General features: G+C 38.1%; 1 protein-coding gene across 4 annotated transcripts in view; it reads left to right on the forward strand.

Moving 5' to 3' along the window:
* Window positions 1-17,208, forward strand: part of DLGAP1 (DLG associated protein 1) — a 972,556-nt gene that overhangs the window by 138,221 nt on the left and 817,127 nt on the right. The window lies entirely within an intron of this gene.

Here is a 17,208-nt window from a genome sequence, read left to right on the forward strand (position 1 = left end):
CCCTAGGACCTTCTACTCTGCTCTCATTACCTTTCTGAATGGCATTCTTCTGAAATTTAATTAACATTGGATTATTAAATCTCACAAGAAGGTTATAACAGCAAAGACAAGGTTGGAGGGAGAATGGAGGGGAGACAAGTGATGGATGGAGTTCCCTCCCAGAGTGGGAGGGCAGAGACCCACAACGAGTGGATGGAGAGGCCTCAGAATTGAGGCGAGAAGAGGCAAATGTGTATATGAAGGAATGAGGGAGGCTGGAATTTCCGCTAAATATTGCTGAGTCCTAGTCCCAAAATTCAAATGTGATTTTCCTGTTTAGAAACTTTCAGTGACTATTGCCTAAGCCAAATGGGGATTTAATGACACAAAATGCCAATCAGTCTCATCTCTTACTAGTTTTTCATTCTCACTTTAGTACTGTCCCTTGAAATGCTGAATCCTGGGCACAGTAAGTAGATGTGAGCCTTTTCAACAACTGCCTTCTCTGCCTCTGTTCTTGTCAATTTTTATGAAAATCTTCTGGACCCACTTAAAATGTCTCCACCTTTTTATATCATTCTATGATAATCATCTTCAAGAATTAATTTCTCCTCCTAGGTTCCCCCTTCTGATTATTAATATGACCCTAATGGAGCTTGTCTCATATACTAGTTGTGTTTGTTTGGTCCCCAAATTAGACTGAGTACTCCTTTGTTCAGCCCTCATGTTGTTTAGCATAATTAGGCATCCACTAAATGTTTAAATTAGGATATACAGAAGAAAATAATTTAGGACAATATAATCATTAAAAATCAAAGCATGAAGGGCTACATAAGATAGTGTTACTGTTCTTTTGTTCCAGAGGTGATACATTTATAAATTTTTAAACTGTTACCACAGAGGTAGCTCTTAGTTAAACAAGTATATGCTAGGAATTCTGTTTTTAAAAAGCTGTAGATATATCTTTTTAAACTAATTTATTTTTTACCTCACAGATAACAATTGTATTTATTTATGGTGTGAAACATGATGCTTTGCTATATGTATACATTGTGGAATGGCTAAATCAAACTAATTAAAATATCCATTACCTCACATTGTTACAATTTTTTGTGTTACGAAAATATTTTAAAATCCACTCTCATAGCAACATTTAGGTATGTAATACATTGTTATGAACCATAGTCACCTTGTTGTACAATAGATCTTTTGAACATATTCCCCCTATCCAACTGAAATTTTGTGTCTTTAGATGAAAACATCTACATTATCTTAATCAGAAGCCCTGTAAAGTGTTTTTGATATTAATAATGATAAACATAAGACAACTTCAGTACCTGGATCTAAAAGATTATTTTCAGTGTAATGCCCTTATTTAAACAGATGAGTACGTTGAGTTTTTTAATTGAAATATGATGGCATATGATGCACATTCTTAATGAAGTTGCAAATAGAAAATGACATTTTCTGAAAAATACATAAAGGAGACCTTGCTGTTCCTGATTTCTTTTTCTCAAGATGGAACTCCTGCGTCAACTCCAGAAAAGCCTTTGTGTGTATATCCTACCAATTGCTTGCCCCGATCTATTCTGTTCTTCATGTATTAAAAGGAATTCCAAGTAGGTCCACATTGTAAGCAAAGGCTTAATGCATTGTTCTAGATGCAGCCTGCACTTGAATTGGTCTTTGATTTTTATATCATGTTACAACTTTCAGATTTCCTACCGTTTTTCAAGCAGGGCAGCTTCATGGTTTAACAGCTCACATGTTAATAATTCTTATTCTCTATACGTATTTGTAAATTGTGCTGTGTCAAGCAATAGAAATGCACTGAATTTTCTTTCAAGCCATGAATGGTGAAGCCACAGAGGAATGTTTTAATGATGCTGGAAATAAAAAGTTTTCTGGGAAGTATTTGAGCCATTTGCCATATTTGGGTATTATGGTATGTCTTTCTTTTTTAATATCACTTTCTCATAGCTGGGAAATATTTCTTTTAAAAGGAAGATTTTATGGCCAGGCGTGGTGGCTCATGCCTGTACTCCCAGCACTTTGAGAGGCTGAGGCAGGCCTGGCCAACATAGTGAAACCCTGTCTCTTCTTAAAATACAAAAATTAGCTGGGCGTGATGGTACGTGCCTGTAATCCCAGCTACTCAGGAGGCTGATGCCAGAGAATCGTTTGAACCCACGAGGCGGAGGTTGCAGTGAGCCGAGATCACACCACTGCACTCACATTCTGGCTGACGGAGTGAGATTCTGTCTCAAAAAGAGAGAGAAAGAAAAGGAAAGCTTTTAGCTCTTTTTATATATTTTACTTATTGTTCTATAACTGCCCAATGGCAACAGCTGTTAAGGTTTGTGTTTGATCGTCCTGGGGATCAAGTTCCAGTTATGCTTCAGCTCTATGCCTTTCTTCCCCATCCTGTATCTGCACTTGAGATTCGAGAGGAAAACAAAAGAGATACTTAAATAGAAACAAGTTTCTGGGTGAATAGGGAATATGCAAACTTTTTAATATCTGAATTCAGTGAAAGAGTTATTCATGAAAGAGTGACTCTACGGCCCTGGAAAACATATTTTTCCTTCAATCCTTTCACTGCTAACTTCAGAAACAGAAAATAGAGCAAGAAGTAGACTCCTTTATTGTGACAGTGTACAAGAAACTACATGGAATAGAATTTCAAAGGTAATTCTATGTCATGATACCTTAAAATTATCATGGATCTGATTTTTTTCTATGTCATGACCTGTCAGGTGGTACTAGCGTAGCAAACATATTATAAGTCCAGCTCAGTAAGCAGAACATATCATTTGAAAAAGATGGCAGTAGATGAAGAATTATATAAGCTGGTGAATGTGTCAGTAACAAGGATGTGACGGCACGACATGAATAGGTGTCCCAACAGGTGGTAAAACCATGCAGTGAGGAATCTAAGGTCATCAGTAGGAGTATGAATATGGATGTGAAATAGGAAGGCATCCAGCGCTGTCCTTTCCCCCCTACATTTTCACATTTTGCATGGAAATATTAAAACCTGGCCTGATTTCAAAATAGGCCAGTGACATCTCTGCTGATGGTATCTCATGTCTAGGGTATCTCCAGTAGGGACCTCACCAGTAGACCTGGGTGTAAGTCATAAGGGAAGGAGGGCAGAAGCAGAGGAGGCCAAGTAAGCCAAGTAAGCCCCTAAATTCCTGCAAGGCGGGGGGCAACCGCAAATTGATGTCCCTATCCTAAATAAGCTGGAGAGCTCAGCAGGGATATGGACATGGGAAAAAACTATAAATCTAGTGGCCAAATTGTGGCATAAGGTCAGTAACCGGACTCAGGAAGAGATTGATCCTGCTAATTTAATCATATCGAGGCACAGTACAGTGTGAGAACAAAGTGTCAAGTGTTCAGCTCCAGGGCCTTAAATCCTCCCTGCACATAGTCAGGATATGGCTGCAACCGTGCAGAGAGAATGTACAGTGGCAGGAAACTGTACAGAGGCCAACACTGTTCTCAGAAGCCTCCATCATTGTTGTCTTCTGTGCTTGGGGTCCCCTCTACTCTTACATGTCTCTCCAGGGCACACGTGAGCCAGAGGAGGGGACTGTGGTTTTCTGGGATATCTCTGAGTAAGACTGTGTCAGAGTGGCAGTTTCGTTGAAGCAGACTTGCTAACTACAACTGTGCCACCCAACCCTGCCTGAGTCCCATCTTCCCCATCAAACATGTGACAGCACTTTCTACAGGATGGAGAGTAGAGGTAGAGCCACTTGTTTTCTATAGTGTATGCCTGTGCATGGCAACCAGAACTTGTGGTGTTTTCATATGCAATATAGAGTTTAAACAGTTAATCGGCTGTTACTCTCATTATTACTTTCAGCCTACACGATGCCATGTAACACATGGATAAATAGGCATTAGCAGCTCAAAGTTAATGAGAGAGATTTAGGGAAGAATTTTATGATGGATCCAGTTGGGCTTAAGAAATAGGCTTCCGGTTTCCCTTTTAATCCATCATATTTTCAACTGGTAGTTAAAGAAGGCATAGATAGCAATGAAACCAGATTGTACAAAAAAATTCATTCTTATATCAGTTCTGTTTGTGTTTATACCTTATGTTTTTCTCTGTGTTTATAGCAAGAACCTGTGGTACAGTTTTTGATAAATTTTTAATAGTGATAGAACCCAACCGTCCTATGAACTCCTTAGGCCATCTCATGGGAATACCATCAGTTCAGCCGTTCATTCAGTTGGTATTTTTTGAGCACTTACTATGTGCTGAATATTGTGCTTTTTCACTCATTTCTGCTTCAGAGTCAAAAAATTACTATGCTGTATCATTCAAATGTTAGAGGCAAATAATCTGAATATTTAGGAAGTATATTTCAAAAGTTTGTGTAATTTTACCAGTCTTTAAAATATCTGATACCTGGGCTGAATTAGCTTTCATTAGTTTAAGTTTGCAAAACACTTTATTTTAAAATTAATTGACCTTCAGACTAATTTAGAAGGGATAATTGTAATGAATTTGGTAATTATAAGCATAATAAATTGCATTCAACGTATAATACTTAAAAGATTGTAACTTTTTACTTGTCTACTTCTAGAAAGCAATTGAGGTAATTTAGAGTTTTGAAAGTTATATAAGTCAATATAATTAGAGAGTGGTTAAAATATAAATCAAAAGCTAATTAGCAGGAGAAAGAGAATTGCCAGGTACCCAGGGATGTTTGCTGTGGCAAGCAAGCATTTAATTCTTTCCAAAATGTCTAGATAATAACATGACAGCCTGTATAGTCCATATTATCAGTCAAAAGTGTATAGATAGTAATAACAATAATAATCAATTTACATCCCACCTGCCATAGGCTAGGCACTGTTATAAGCACTTTAAATATATTGTATAAACACCTTCTTTCAACCCTAGGGCTCACTTTGCAGTTACTATCCCAGTTTGGCAGATGAGGAAATTGAGGTTAAGCATCTTACTCACCTAGTGAGGGACAGAACTGGGAGGCCACCCTAGCAGTTTGACTCCAGGGTCTATGCTCACAAGCCTGCCCTTAAATTATAAGTTAATACCTATGTTATAGGTAATGTTTTAAATAGTTTATATAGTTTAAGTTATATATAGTTTAAATAGTTTATGTTATAATTTAAATAACTTAAATTATAAGTTAATACCTAGGTTATAGGTAATGTTTTAAATAGTCTAAGTAATAAATTTCATAAGTCCCAAAATTTAATTTTGGGGAAAAACAGATATTCTTTAGATAAATGTTTCTCATATTGTCCCTCGGTAAACCGGGGAGCAGTAACAGTGCCTTAAATTATTGCAGTCAGCACATACTCTCTATATCTGTAGGCTCTGGGTATTTCATTTATCTCTTCTTGTCAACTGCCTTTCTACCAATTAGACTTTTTTTTTTTTATTCTTCACCACACCCTTATGTGCCATCCTATGAAAATAGCTGAGTACGTTTTATGTCATAATCCCTCTCAAGGTCCTGTTTTCTGGATGTCTTCACTGATTATTTAGGGGAATGTTTATTGTGTGACTCCTTTAGGCACTGGGCTAGGTGTTGGGGAAACAACAGTAAGAGACCAACAAACCTGGTTCTTACCTTTGTTGTAAAACATATTTTAGAGAGATACATGCTGTAAATCACTATTATAGAATTAATTATATAATATTCCATTATATAATTATTCAATATAATTGTAATTATATTTTAATTACCATTGTAGAAATCCTCTGACATTGCAAAGCCAGGCAAGTTTACATAGTAGGGGATTCGAGAAGGCTTCTTTGAGGAAGTAATATTTGAGTCAAGGAATATAAATAAAAATAACAAAAATTACAAATTTGTGATTAGAAAAATTACAGAGGTTCATAAAATCTTATTGAGTCTTCAGAGCAGTTATTGCTTGGTTTATACTTCCAGACGTCCTTTCTCAGATCATGGGGCCTTAAGAAGTAGCAGGTGGTGTCCTCCAGTCAAAGTTCCTAGACTTCAGCATCTGCTTATCCAGTTCTGAATCAACATGCTGCCAAGTTGCTCAGAATACAGATAAAGGTCAATCATTTGGAAAATGGGCTTCCAAATTGTTTTTTTTCCTAGATACAAGTCCCTCGGCTTTGTCCCATTTACATCTGCATGAGGAAAGGGGTCTTTCTTTAGCTCACAAAGATGCCTCTCCTCTCTCCACTCTTGTGGGGCTTCAATATTTGCAGTCAAAGGTCTCTGATTTTTGCTTCTGAAACTCCTGTGCTTATCCTTGTCCCCATGGCAAAGGAGGATAGTTCTCCATATGACCTGCAGACATTTCCCCTGGGCTGCACTTTAGCTAAGAGTCTCGGCTTTATCCATCCAAGTCTTGTTGAGCACTGATCTGGGTCAGTTCTAGTCACTTCCTTGTTAACAATTTATTTATTCATTGCTTCTGCAGCATGTTTACTAGCCATTTTTTAGGTCCTAATCTGTAGTGAAGTTCAACTTGTTATCTATTCTTTTTCAATGTGTTACAATAGTAAACACCGTCATTTCAGAAGGTTCTCTTTTTGTTCAGAGGATGTCCAGGGGAATTTTCATTTTTTATCTCAGAAATGCTGCTAAGCCAGAGCCTATTTGCAGGACAGAAACGATGAGTGTCCTGCATTTGTTCATTGTCAATCTAGCCCTTTACAGCTCATTTTCACCCTCAATGAACTGTCAAAGTTTTGTCTAACACCACATTTTGGTCTTCCTATTCACAAGAATAAGCATTTAAAAGCAGTTTTAAGTAATAAAAATATTCTTGACTGACCAGGTTGCACTCCCCTCATATAGCTGCATGGCTAACTCCATCTCTTTCTTCTCTTCTCCTTGCACAGGTAGCGATTTCTCAACGGTACCAACCAGGACCACCCTATTTAAGGATACAACTGTCTCTACTCCCATTGCCCAGGTCTCTCTATTCACCCAACCCACATCTACTTTTTCTTTATTCCGTAGCACATATCACCTTCTAACCTACTATAAAAGTTCCTTATTTAGTGCTTCTATTATTTATTTTCTGTCTTCTGATACAAGCTTCATGCAGTGACGTTTTTCTGTTTGTTTACTGATATATGCCAAGCACCATAAACATTGCAAGCAGTAAACATTTGTTGGAAGACTGAATATGACTTGCAGAAAACATTACAAGCATAATTTTTTAGGAGAGGAAAATGTGGGTCACTTTCTGCTACTCTTAATAAGGCTAAGAAGTAAGTAAAATGAGGACACAGTATGGAAAAGCAAAGCTTAAATGAGTTTGTGTGTGCATGTACTGACATGCATGTTTGCACAACTAACACTAAGATATTACCACAGAGAGTTAATAAATGACTTTCATTTTCCCTGAACAGATTTTCTAAGGCTATGATTATATTTTAAAGTCACTTAAATTCTAGTAAAACTTAGGAATAACAAAAATCTGTTATTTCTGTACTTTGGCACAGAAATGATTATATCATAAAATTATTCAATAAATATTATAAATAAAATATGGTAAAATAAAACTGACAGATAAATGTAATGATAAAATGCTACAATTATGTTTAATAGTTTTTGTCAGAAATTTTATGATTCAAGTCAATGTTTCCAAATTGAAGTACAGATGCCCCTCATCTTGCAGTGGGATCACATCCCAATAAACCACTGTAAGTCAAAAATTTCAGTCAAAAAGACATTTCACACACTGACAAACTTAAAGTCAAAAATTATAAGTTGAATTATTGTTGGTTCAGATGCTCTTCCACTTACGATGGGGTTCTGCCCTGATAAACTCATCTTAAAACTGAGAAATTGTTTAAGTGGAACCATCGTAAATTGGGGATCATCTGCGCCACCTTAGTTAATATTGTATAATCTTGATGTAGGATGTGATGGTAAGACCATGTTCAAATTCTAAACCTGTGTATAAATCGTAGGCGTTGCTTCTTGGTTGTGAGACACTGAATACGTTTTAAAATACCTGTCCATTTTTATGTGTATATAATCACTGAGAACAGTACGTGGCAAACTCTTATTACTGAATTATCCCTTAGAAAATTTTTAATGAAATTATTGGCATTGGGCCAGGCACAGTGGCTCATGCCTGTAGTCCCAGCACTTTGGAAGGCCGAGGTGGGCAGATCACTTGAGGCCAGGAGTTTGAAATCAGCCTTTCCAACATGGTGAAATCCCGTCTCTACTACAAATACAAAATTTAGCCAGGCATGGTGGCTCATATCTGTAATCCCAGCACTTTGGGAGGCCAAGGCTGGCGGATCACTTGAGGTCAGGAGTTCGAGACTAGCCTGACCAATAGGGTGAAACCTTGTCTCTACTAAAACTACAAAAATTAGCCAGGCGTGGTGGCGGGCACCTGTAATCCCAGCTACTCAGGAGGCTGAGACAGGAGAATTGCTTGAACCCGGGAGGTGGAGGTTGCAGTGAGCCGAGATTGCGCCACTGCACTCCAGCCTGGGCGACAGAGCGAGATTCCGTCTCAAAATACATATATATATATTTAGTTGGCGTTGGATCTAGAGGAGCACATATCTAGATTAAATTTAGAATTAAGTATCAATAGTGCACTACTGAAAATGTTCAAGAAGAGAAAATGCTCAATGATCCACTAATGGCCTATAATTTCTAGCATTGGAATCAATATAAAAATCTCAAGAAGAAAATAAATGAAACTTGACTCCAATGTAGCCCCTAGACAATTCAAAAGGATTTGTTACTAAAAGATATTAAAAACCTGGTATTAACATTTCACAAATGTTATTCTCATATATTGTATTCAGTGCTAAAGATAGAAACTGCTAAGGCATCCCTGGCCTTTGAGCTTATTATCTAAATAAAGCCGACATGAGTGAAACAACCACTGTAATTATCCCAGTGGGCACTCTTAAAAAGTAAGGCTGATGAGTAAATGAGGAGGCCTTATGAATTAGAGGGTAAAAAGATTTTGCCTTTGTCAAAGTCAAGCTGTCTGCAATAAAATGTTTATAGTTCTGCTGAAGTCAGTATCTGGTAGCACTGATTACAGATGAATTTTGCCGTAAGGGAGAACACATCTTATCAAGTAGGCCTAAGGTGTTGGAATTGGACTTTGACTAATACCTGGGCTTACTTTGTATAATGCTGCAGAATTTTTTTAGTTGTTTTCTCTTTAGACCTAGGCTTTGAAAGGAAAAATAAGTCAGCATCCTTTACATGCAAGCATAGAGTAAATGTGCATTTAGTGGGCTAAGAATTTGAAAGAATCAAACCCAGCAGAGAGAATTACTAAGGTGTTCTGTAAGGCACCTACGGTGTTCTGTAAGGCCTTCTAAACAATCAGAGAATTGCTAAGATGATGTAAAGAACTGGGCTAGGGAGGCTGTGTCTTATATATGAGAATGATGTGAAGAAGCACTGAAGCAAGAGTGAATGAACCTTTTGGCATACAGAATAATGTTTACTATTTAAATGGGAACAGACAGGGTGACATTTCTGTTGCTTCTAGATAAGTATCTTGTACTCTTACCTACTGAGTGCATCGTTATATGCCAGACAACTAAACACAGGATACAACGAGGAATAAGAGGGTTCTTGTTCCCAAAGAACTCACAGCCTAGAGTCAGAAAATGTATGTAAACCTGTACACTATGATAAAGCACAGTGCTATAGATGTGTTCAAGGTTGTAGGAAATCACATAAAAGGGGTACCTAACCTAACGAGAGGAGAGGAGTAAATCAGGAAAGCAGTGGATGATTCCAGCCTTCTTGAAGAAGTGGAAATTGAACTCACCTTAAAGAATGAAGTGGGAAACTTCCTGGGGAAGCTGGCAATTGGAATTTTAATGTAGATGTTTAACTTTTTCAAAACACCAGTTGTTTTGTGTTTCAAAACAACACACGCATGCATTGAGCATATGCACACATGCAAGCTGACTAATGTTAACAGTAAAACAACAAAAAAAGGGAAATGTGTAATCTAATGCAATTAAAAAAAAAAAACTCACAGCCAAGAAACTGGAAAGTATCTTCTGAATGAGGAGTCTCATTTCCCACAGGAACAATTCTAACCCAGCCAAATCCTGGTATAAGTCCTTCACAGAAGTATCTCCTAGGTGAGGTCAGAGCCTAGGTATTCTAACAAAATGTGTTAACTGAAGCTTTCCCATTTCTCCTGCAATTGAATTGGATACAAAAATATGGCTAGATCACACAATATTTAGTCCTCAAATCTAGCTTGGAGTGGGAAAAATTATTTCATAATATCACCAGTGTCCAAGAAGCCACTCACACTGAAGCAGAGCAGATACTCAGGCCCTTCTCTAGACGTGGAGAAGAGATGGTGTAAGAGAAAGAAGCTAAACATTATCTCATGTGAATTTCATTTTCAAAAAGCCCTTGGAGCCTTTTTTACTCTTTGACTATTAATGCCCCCATTTGATACCTAAGAAAACTGAGGTTTAGAAATGCTAAATAAGTTGTCCTAGGTCACTAGGGGAGGAAACTTCTGGAGTGAGAATTTGACCTCATTCCTAGAAATCCGAAGCTGTCGCTTTTTCTCTAAGACATCATGTTGCTTCCTTGGCTTTCGTAATTACAGCATCTTTCCTTCTCCACTGACAGTGGGCATTGGACTAAGGAAGAAAAAAAATGGGCTAAACAATTTTTTATTTCTCTTTGTATTTCAGTTCTGTGATTAAAGTTTTGGGGAAGATAGAGGCCGTTCTTAGTGCTTAGTTCATCCTGACTCAGCCTTCCAGAGCTGACCTCCTCATCCATGCCCCCTCCATCAAATCTGCAAACTGCAAATTCTCTTGCACTCTCTTGCTTTTGAAACCTCCCTCAGCATTTTAAAACTTTTCTCACCTGACCCACAAAATTCAGCACTGGCTTATCTTCCGCCATATATTTAGTGCTATTGCTATGTGCGCTCTTTCCATTTCCCCAAGCGATTTGAAGGCCTGAAGTACATGTATTATACTGTAAATTTATCCTTGAACCCCAAAGCACAATGCTGAACAAAGTGTGTTTTCTCAATGGATGTTATCACTAGAAACTATACAGGTAACCAAGCCGTTGAGTTGAAAGCAAAGCCATGTGTGTTGTCATATCTTACCTACCTACCTACATCTTACCTGATAACTATAGCGGCCTACAATGTATGGAATATTTCCATATGCATTATTTTATTTTATACTGCATCAAATATATTTATATGACTTAGTTGTTATAATGACCACAAGGTGTTTACTTTTCAATCCGCTTGTTAAGGAATGAAGCAATTACATTTGTTATTCTGGCCTCTGTATCTTTAAAGGGCTTGGATTTCACACGTCTTACCATTTAGTAACTTATTTTAGCTTGACTGGAGCTTTTAAAAGATGAAGTTCATTTTATTTGGCAAAGGGTAGAATAGCAGCTTCTTCGCCTGAGGCTTTGTGTTGTTAATTAGATTTGCTGCCAGCTCTTCACATAGAAATTGAAGTTGTTCTGGTTTTTCTTCCCCTTTCCTACTTGAGTCTCAATCATAGACCTACTACTATTTGTACCAATTTAAACCTTTTAATTTGATTCTTTGTCAGGTAAGTTTCGGGGTAGTCCTTGTGTTTTTATTGTTAATCTGATGGAGAGGTTTTATGATTTTCCTATATCTGAATAAAATTGGATGTTTAAAGTTATACATATGGTACAAAAATAATTCTTTCCATAATTGGAGTTTTCTAGTTCAATTTATCTTCCATAAAGTTGAAAATGTCACTGGAGCTATTACAGCTTATAATACACAAATTATTTTAAAGAGCAGCCATTAGATACAGTAGTTTTGATCACTGTTTCATGATTCTAGTATATTTATCATATTTATTAGATATTTTTATGTAGCTCAAAATAAGTTTATGTTTTTAAAGTACTGGTAGAAGTCAGTACAGTTATAGAGTACCTCTGCATGGTTGCAGATATTTGGTAGAGCAAAGGCAGCAGAGGGCAGTGAGTAGAAACTTGGGCTGTAGGGCAGGAGAGAGTCTTTGGGTCACCCAGTCACCAATTATCAGACAAGCAGTCTTCCTCAAGTGACTTAGTCTCTATGAGCCTCAGTTTCCTCTTGTGCATAGGCGAATAACAGTAGTGCCTTGCTCATCAGTTTGTGGTAACATTCAGATGGGATGACAGGTGTGAAGTGTAGTACAGGGACAGGTATAAAGCAAACCCTCGGCCGGGCACGGTGGCTCATGCCTGTAATCCCAACACTTTGGGAGGCTGAGGCAAGGGGATCACCTGAGGTCAGGAGTTTGAGACCAGCCTGGCCAACACAGCGAAACCCCATCTCTACTAAAAATACAAAAATTGGCCAGGCGTGGTGGCGCATGCCTGTAATTCCAGCTACTCGAGAGGCTGAGGGAGGAGAATAGCTTGAACCCGGGAGATGGAGGTTGCAGTGAGCTGAGATTGTGCCACTGCACTCCAGCCTGGGTGACAGAAAAAGACTCTGCCTCAAAAAAAAAAAAAAAAAGTAAACCCTCAAGTTTGCTACCTGAGGGACAGAGTGCTGGGGGGCAGAGTGCAGAGACTGCAGGCCCTGCCGCCTGGCTCTGCCGTGTTCTATTTCTGTGGCTGGTGCACTGTTTTCTCTAAGCCTTAGTTTCTTCCTCTGTTGAAAGAGATCATATTACACTGGAGTGTTGTTGCATATACATGAAATAATTTATGTAAAGCATCTAGAATATTGTGTGGCATTTAGCATGATTTGGACAGATGGTGGCTGTGTAACTTTGTGTGTGAAAAAATATTTACCAAATGAATAAATCAATGCATTTCAAAGGTGGAAACCAGAGATGGCATTTGAGAGGCTCTGGTAGAACAGAGTTTTTGGTTGAAGTAACGTGAAAGAGGAGAAGTCTGTCACCTAGCAATGAGTATCCAAGCAGAAGGGAAAAGAACCTTCTGGAATGTCTTAAATATGCATCTCTTCACTATTCAATGCTAAGACTTTCAATTCTATTGGATTAAGTTGGTCTTTAGGGATGCATTTCTTCCAGGACAACCTGGATACACACAGTGCCCTCTCCTATAGCACATTAACACATTCTAAAGGGATTTTGGTGCTCAAAGAAAGCCTCACTGTGTAAAATCTAAAATTTCCCAGGTATGAATTTGGGTGATTTATTTATTAGCACCAAACTTCTGATAGCTTTTATTTGTGTTTCTTGTGATTCAATTATAAAATCAAATTGTATGCCTTTTAAAGTTAAAATTAACGTGCTATTGAGAAGGACAAACAAAACAAAAGATCATTGATTCTCTGAAGAATTTTATACCATTTACCTATAACCTAAGAACATAAATGATCTGCTTCACTGGAATAAACAAGATTAATAGACTTAATAAATTCTTGTGAAAATTACTCAACTTGCCTTTGGATAGATAACTCGAGTCCTAGGTTTTAAGGTAGCAAATGTCATTTGAAACAGGCACCACATCCCTCAAAGAGGCTTTAGAAGAGAATGTCAATTAACTGAATCCCTAAAAGTAGTAGTCTAAAACTTCTCTATCATTTGGGAAATTTATTATAAAATGTAATAGTAAGTTATACCTTCTAAAATTAGATTTAATTTTTGCAAAGCTATACAAGGAAATAGTTTAAAGCATAACCGTTTTACAGGGCTTCTGTTTTCCTCTCCTCCTCCAACCCCCTCTTCCACTCCTTCCCCTTTCCCTCCTTTCTTCTTTATTTTCTTCTCTGTCTCTCTCTCTCTCTTACACACACACACACTCTCTCTCTCTCTCACTTTCTCTTTTTTTTATTCTTATATCCTTCTAATATGATCATATTAAACTTTTTGGAGGGACAGCAGTATGATACTTTGACAAAGTAAAGCATGGGTCTTCCTTCTTCTAATATAGGCTTTCTGTCAGTCCCTCTACTTGTGTCCCCTTTGTAGCCAACTTTCCTAGCAATGTAGAAGATCTGACATGTGAATCAACTTGCTAGTAAGCTTTCTTCATTCAGAGCTCAGGCAGTTGCCTTCCTGGGATCTGGTTAAGCAGTCATTCGTTATCCATCAGTTTTCCAGATATCACCTATCTGCTGTTATTTAATTTCTCTCCCTCCCTCTCTCTCTCTCTCCACCCCCCTCTCCCCCCAGTGTGTGTGTGTGTGTGTGTGTGTGTGTGTGTGTGTGTAATGCTTTGGGAGTTGTTTCATTAATGAGACTGATAGCATTCTACTCGATAACTTCCCCAAAACTAAAACCTAAAATTCCTCTGACAAAAAAATAATAATAATAATTATGCTAAATTTTGTTGTACTGTTTTCCCAGGTTCCACACACTATCTTTTCTCACCTCGTGTAGATTTTCTTGTTTTGTTTTAACGTTAGAAGGGATAGGTAATATCATAAAGTGATTTAAACCATAGGCTTTGAAATAAAATGACCAGAGACAGATACCCCAAATTACTAGTTTTCTGATATTGAGAATGGTATTGAATAGACTTTCTGAGCACGATTTTTTCATTTGTGAAGGTGAAATAACAATAGTACTTTACTTAGAAAATTGTTGGAAGGATCATCTGAGACAGCATGCATGTAAAGGTTGTGTCTTCATGGACTAAATGACCTGTAGTTTTTCTTTTTCTTTTCTTTTTTTTTTTTTTTTTTTTTTTTTTGAGACGGAGTTTTGCTCTTGTTTCCGCTGGAGTGCAGTGCCGCGATCTCAGCTCACTGCAGCCTCCACCTCCCAGGTTCAAGCAGTTCTCCTGCCTCAGCCTCCCGAGTGGCTGGGACTACAGGCGTGTGCCACCACACCCAGCTAATTTTGTGTTTTTAGTAGAGACAGGGTTTCACCACGTTGGTCAAGCTGGTCTTGAACTCCCAACCTCACGTGATCCACCCGCCTCTGCCTCCCAAAGTGCTGAGATTACAGGCGTGAGCCACCATGCCCGGCTGGTTTTTCATGTTATTGTTCATTCTCATTGTCATTATGCTTTGTCTCCCTTTCCTTTCACATCCCTACTCTTCCTTTACCACATATGCACACCCAGATCGGGAGTTTTGAACTCAGGGTCTGTTCCTTTTTCTGTGTCCCCACCACAGGGCCTGGCACATGGTAGGAACAGAAATATTGTTTTAATTTATTCCATGAATGAATTAATATTTATTAGTGTCAAGACTAAAAGGAGTGGGCGAGGAGAGTAACATACAATGTTAGGAATGACTTTTAATGAATAATGTTAGCAAAGTTCACAATGACTACTTTTTTCTTGAGACAGAGTTTTGCTCTTGTCACCCAGGCTGGAGTGCAGTGGCACAATCTCAGCTCACTGCAACCTCCGCCTCCCAGGTTCAAGCGATTCTCCTGCCTCAGCCTCCCAAGTAGCTGGGATTATAGGTGCCCGCCACCACGCCCAGCTAAATTTTGTATTTTTAGTAGAGATGGGGTTTCACCATGTTGGCCAGGCTGGTCTTGAACTCCTGACCTCAGGTGATCCACCCGCCTCAGACTCCCGAAGTGTTGGGATTACAGGCGTAAGCCACCACACCTGGCCAATGACTATATTTTAGTTAATATTATTTTAGATACTAAGATAGTAACTTTAGAATACATTTTCTTAAACAAGCTTCTGCAGTATTAATGGTGTGTAAAATCTGCAATAGTGACAAGGCATCATTAACTAATTACATCTTTCCAAAATGTGTTCACAGAATCAGCTAGCAATTGTTTTTCAAGTGGAATTGAATTATGTGTACAATACTAACAACTGCAAACATTAATATGAAAAAGCACAAATAGGTGTTTGAAAATTTTTTGAATAATTGTTTCTAATTATTGAGGGTTCCCCACCCAAGGTAGGCACTGGGATCAGCATTTATTTTATTTTGGTTTAGTATACATAACATAAAATTTACTATTTAACAATCTTAAAGTGTACAGTTCTATGGTATTAAGTACATTCACATTGTTCTACAACCATTACCATCATCAATCTCCAGAACTTTTTATCTTTCCCCACTTAAAATCTGTACCCACTAAACACTAATTTCTCATGACCTTCTCATAACCAACTTTTCATTTCTGCACAGTTTTATGAATTCAAACTAAAAAATGTACATGCCAAGATCAACAACTGCTTACCATGCATCCACAAGTATGTCTGACAGGGGAAAGCATATGTCCTCAACTGGGAAATAGTTAAAATATTTATAATTTTGCTTAGGAATAACACATGGGTTTTCCTTTTTTGTCAGTGTTATCCTAAGTCATCTTCTCTTGAGCACTTTTCAAAACCAGTTCTAACAACCAGCCAAGAATAGAATTAAAAAGGAACTAGGATTTTCAGGACCAACAAGGTATTCTAAGCAGATTTGCATTTCTCCTTCTTCTAATACACTTCAGATACACTCAAATAAAATAATAAGGACCATTTCTCTAGTAGGCACAGAAATCAGGGAACATTACTCTTTGCATAATTGAAGTTCATTCAGATTATGGAAGGAAATGAAGTGGGTGCCACACCAGGGTTCATTCCCTGCAAGGATTGAGATGATGAGTTAGGGAGGAGTCCCAGCCTTGCTATGCCACTTCTTCTAAATTAACATTGGCCAGTTTGGAGAAAAAAATTTGAATTGTCAATGCAATCAAAATTTGATGGTGCTGTAGCTTCTCACATGGCACTGCTGTTCTTCGGGACTAGCATCCTGGGGCCCTCACTGCTCTGAGAGAGGACAGCCTGACTACCAGAAGGGGGTTTGTGGGGGTTGCTTCCTGCCAGGTTCCACTCTCAGCTGTGGTTGCTACAGCACACAAGAGAGATCAGCTGCCCTCATGAACGGAGGTGCCTACATGCAGCTGTGATGTTCTGCCTACATTTTTGTTCTTTCTCCACATTAACCTGGTCTCCCAACATTGCTAATGAAAAAAAAAAATAGAATAATGCCTTTCTCTTCTTTTGGCTCAGATAGAAAGAAATGAACAGAAGCCACACATTCTTTTCCAGAGCTCAACCAAGCTACCGATATCAGACTAACCGATTTCATTCATTCATTCACTCATTCATTTAATCAACAATTGTTTTAGTGGCTTCTAGGTGCCAGTCACTATTCTGGGAACTAGGAACCCGGCAGTCAACAGGGAAAGTTCCAGGTTAAGTATTAGTGGAAGGAAATAAACTAGTAGAAGGAAAGTGTCACAAATAAAATTACACAGACAATCCCATCTACAATAGCTACAAA

This window comes from Pongo abelii, chromosome 17 (assembly GCF_028885655.2).
Source record: "Pongo abelii isolate AG06213 chromosome 17, NHGRI_mPonAbe1-v2.0_pri, whole genome shotgun sequence".
NCBI classification, from domain to species: Eukaryota; Metazoa; Chordata; class Mammalia; order Primates; family Hominidae; genus Pongo; species Pongo abelii.